Below are 3,383 nucleotides of genomic sequence, written 5' to 3'. Positions count from 1 at the left end.
TTGCAACTCCTGGGACTCCCTTATTTACTTTTATCAACCCAGTAGTTCGTAACAAACTTGGAAGCGACAGTGCTGTATGCACAAGTACTAGCTATTGCCGCAGCTGTCACTTGGTCAGTTGGCACAAGTCCGCTAGGAGCTTAAGCAAACTTCTATGAGCTCTGAGAAGAAGCTTTTTAACTGATGGATGAAAGCTAACTCAAAGAAGGTTGATCTACTTGCAGAAAGAAACTGGAAAGCTGAAAGGAAATGTAAACCCTAGCAAACCTTAATTTTACCAGTTGTCCCTACTGATGCAAGAAAGAGGATGCAAGCTACTGAAATAGATGCCATTGACTTCTAGGAAGGTAAATACATGTATCTAAGCTACTTCTATAGTAACATCTGAAGAAAAAAAACATCTTTTTGTATTTTTGAATAAGTTGCCAGAGTTATCATGCATGCGATTTGACTGTTTTTTACTGTGCAGAGGTGGATTGGCGAGAGGAAATTCTTGGAGGAGGTCAAGAAGGTTCAGAGAGGGCCTAAGGGGTCCCTAACACCCTTCCAGAGAGTCTCACAGAGTTTCGCTATCAAGAAACATCATTCGTGAGCCTCTACAGCAAGTCTGCAGGGGTTCTATAGGATGTCTGTGATTTTCTACAGGATGTCTGTGATTTTCTACAGGATGTCTGTAATTTTCTACAGGTTGTTCAGAAATGGGATCTTGGAGGATGGATGGAGAGAGAGAGGTGAAGGAGTGAGTATGGAGGTAGGATAAGGGTTGGAGGTGGTCCAGGACTTGGTGGATGGAGTTGAGGAAAGATGTAGATGGTTGGACTTGTTCAAGGAGGACTGGAGCAATGTTGCACAAAAATTAGGGTTATGTAAGTAAATGGCAAACGTGAGGCAAGAATCTGAGTTGAGGGATGGGGCAGATGGGTTTGATGGAGTATGGACAGATAGAGAAGTGGTACAGGTGATCTGCAAGTTGTTTTTCCAACTGAACCAACGAAGACTTGTAGAATCAAAGACCTAGTTATGTTGACCTAATCTGATCTAGCTGACAGTAAAGAGAATGAACATAAGTTTTAACTGCAATGAAACCATGTATACTAACTGTTAGACTCCGTCTCAACATGAGATTGATTCTTCTTCAAAACAGGGTTTTGAAGAAGAAATCATTAAATGTTGCTTTTCAGCTCTTCAACTGGCAGCGGCTTCTCGGAGCTTCAGAAAACTTGTTTGTACTAGTCCAGTCAGAGATAATGTATTCTATGATTCAGATTGGCACAGAAGGCTCAAAATGGGTCAATGTGATTGGCTATGTCTTCCAACATTCTTGTGATCCCAACGCAAGCAAGTCTTGTTGATTATATGGTTATACTATGTCAAAAGTCATTCATTTGGTTAGTACCGTGGAAAACCATCTTGGTAATATGTCTGGTTGTAGTTCTTTTTGCTTTGGTGTTTCGTTGATTGCTTGCCCAAGAACCGGCCTCAGTAGATCCAAATCAATGGCGCCACAATCAATTACTGAATATGTGAAATGGGTGACACAAGGTGATCATTTGAAACAAAGCTTGGCGGCAGTTTCCAATACAAAACTGAATTTTCCAGCTGTCAAGAATAAGAGTTCTGGGGACAACAAATGAGTTCTACTGTCAAAAAGATGGGATGATACAGGCAAGTTTTTAAAAGCCTTTTTTAAGCAAAAGAATGAAAGGGAGTCGACAGATACAAATGGAGATTGGGTTACTGTTGCCAAAAAGTCACCCTCAGGTTTTAATAACTCAAAGGGTATACGGCCGCATAAGTCAGAGTCTAATTCTTCAACAAGGATGGCAAGGTCACAGTTAACAACTTCTGCAACATTTCCTCGGGGAAGGTACCACGAATCAAAGTTAGGATATTCAATAGTTAATGGTATGAAACAGACTATGGTTCCTTCGACACCTGACCCTTCTTTGGTTTCCACATCTGCTATTGCTCCTCATGCTCGCGCTCCTGGAACCAAACTTAACAAGAGTAATTCTGTTAAAGATGGACAAGGTTGTGACTTTCTTTCATCAGTCCCTGGTATCGGGATCAAACGGGCACATTCGTTGGTGTTGAGCAGTTTGTCAGGGCAACAATTAAATGAGTTAAGGTTTGGTATAAATACATCCATTGATGTGCCTGAAAAAGTTTCAGCTGGTTCTGATGGAGGAGATGAGGATGACAACTCCAACATAGAGCGAGTTGATCCAGGTTTGGCATCTAAAGTTGTTGTGGAGCTTAAAAATCTGAGGAAAGTCTATACTACACCCAGGAAATGGTAGGAGTTTTGGTCATTTGACCATGGAACGAGTCTAAGAACTAAAAGAGTCCATAGGGAAGTTGAAGCAGTAAAGGGCCTCAACCTGAAACTCTATGAGGGAGAACGTTTTGCTATTGTTGGTCACAGTGGATCTGGAAAGTCTTCCATCATCTATATGCTCTCTCGACTTTTTTGTTGCACATCAGGAGAAGCTTACATTTATGGACTTCCATTAGCAACAGAAGGGGCAGAGCTGAAGTCGATTGTGTCTGTCTGTCCTAAGGGTGATATCTGTAGTGGCCTGCTAACTCCCCGTGAAGAGCTAGAATATATTGATACCATTAAGGGGAAACCATGAGGACCTCAGAAATTCAGGTCGGAAAAGAAAGTCTGTCAAGCTCCAGATTGATGAATTGCTGAAGGAGCTAAACCTTATAGAAGAAGCAGATAAGCAAGCACGACAAATTTGTGGCCTGGATAGCTTTTTAGATGTGTCCACTGAACCGGTTGATGATGAAGACTCTTCTTTGGATGATGCGGATGCAATACAGTTCTTCCAGACCCTTATCAATGAGAGTGTCAGCGCCTTATTCCCCCAAATGGTGGAGACAATTCATAGATGGGCTCAATATTGGCGTTAAAGACAGAGGATATACGTATTGTACAGATGATTGGTGGAAGTTCCACAGGAGTCATACATTCAATTGATGTCCATCCATCAAGAAAACATATTTGTGTGGTAGGTGGCTCTTCTGGTTCAGTGTTTGCATGGGACCTTCGGCGGCAACAAGAACCCATTCCACTTGCAGGCATTGGATCATCAAGTAGACAGATTTCAGGGTTTCTTTCCGAAAGTGAGGTTTGGGAGGTAAAATATGATCATTACACTCAATTTGCTGGCTTGGATACTACATCTAGCAAGATTCTGCCCGTAATGATGTGCTCAGAAGATGGTATTTTGGCTGTTTTGGAATCAGGTGAGGCGCCGCTCGAAGTTCTTGCAGAACCATGTGCAATTAATACTTTTGATATTGATCCAGAAAATTCCAGTGATGTAATATGCGGTTTGGAATGGGAAACAATTCTGTTTCTGAAAAGGTCATAA

At 41.7% G+C, this 3,383-nt stretch overlaps 1 pseudogene; it reads left to right on the top strand.

Moving 5' to 3' along the window:
• Positions 1–2,897: 2,897 nt before the first annotated feature.
• On the top strand, positions 2,898–3,383 carry LOC149168638 (nuclear pore complex protein NUP43 pseudogene; annotated as a pseudogene).

Source organism: Pinus tabuliformis, chromosome 4_2 (assembly GCF_031772625.1).
Source record: "Pinus tabuliformis cultivar Carrire ecotype Pingquan chromosome 4_2, CPIR1, whole genome shotgun sequence".
Classification (NCBI taxonomy): domain Eukaryota; kingdom Viridiplantae; phylum Streptophyta; class Pinopsida; order Pinales; family Pinaceae; genus Pinus; species Pinus tabuliformis.
The sequence above is the reverse complement of the archived record's forward strand: the minus strand, read 5'-3'. Positions and strand labels throughout refer to the sequence as shown.